A 1,162-nucleotide genomic window follows, 5' to 3' on the forward strand; every position below is an offset into this window, starting at 1 on the left:
AAGCTTTCAAAGAAAAGAACACCATACCTACAGTGAAACATGGAGGAGGCTCGGTTATGTTTTGGGGCTGCTTTGCTGCGCCTGGCACACTGTGCCTTGAATCTGTGCAGAGCACAATGAAATCTCAAGACTATCAAGGCATTCTGGAACGTACTGCCCAGTGTCAGAAAGCTCTGTCTCAGTCGCAGGTCATGGGTCCTCCAACAGGATAATGACCCAAAACACACAGCTAAAAGCACCCAAAAATGGATAAGAACAAAACATTGGACTATTCTGAAGTGGCCTTCTATGAGTCCTGATCTGAATCCTATCAAACATCTATGGAAAGAGCTGAAACTTGCAGTCTGGAGAAGGCACCCATCAAACCTGAGACAGCTGGAGCAGTTTGCTCAGGAAGAGTGGGCCAAACTACCTGTTAACAGGTGCAGAAGTCTCATTGAGAGCTACAGAAAACATTTGATTGCAGTGATTGCCTCTAAAGGTTGTGCAACAAAATATTAGGTTAGGGGTCCCATCATTTTTGTCCATGCCATTTTCATTTGTTTTATTATTTACAATATGTTGAATAAAACAATCAAAAGCAAAGTCTGATTTCTATTAAATATGGAATAAACAATGGTGGATGCCAATTACTTTTTGTCAGTTAAGTTATTTCAGAGAAAATTGTGCATTTTTCATGGAGGGGTACCAACAAATCTGAGCATGTCTGTATATGAAAGGGTATGCGTATGCTTCTCTTTATTAAAGCTATACCACTAAATACATTTTCCTTTTTGCTTGCATGGATACAAAACATATGTAAATATTATATTCTAACACTATTTGGACATATAGCGTGTGTTTACTTTGACAATTCAAACAAACTATCGCTGTTCTATGATCATTTAAAAGCGAAATCCACCTCCACAGTAGGATCACAATAATTCTGGTATTCTGGCTCACAGCTCGATGTGTTGAAAAACCCAATTGGACAATATAATCCAGATCAAAACCTGGAACTCCGATTACCAAGGTTTTGAAAAACTTAATCTCGGTAAAAGTGATCCGGATTTTGTAATAGAGATTACTTTTATCTGGATCATTTATTCAGTTTTACAGAAAATGTCACTGCTGGATTACATTTATCCAGATAAATCTGGAAATTCAGTTTCTTGAAATGGGC

This window comes from Acipenser ruthenus, chromosome 5, assembly GCF_902713425.1.
Source record: "Acipenser ruthenus chromosome 5, fAciRut3.2 maternal haplotype, whole genome shotgun sequence".
Lineage (NCBI taxonomy): Eukaryota > Metazoa > Chordata > Actinopteri > Acipenseriformes > Acipenseridae > Acipenser > Acipenser ruthenus.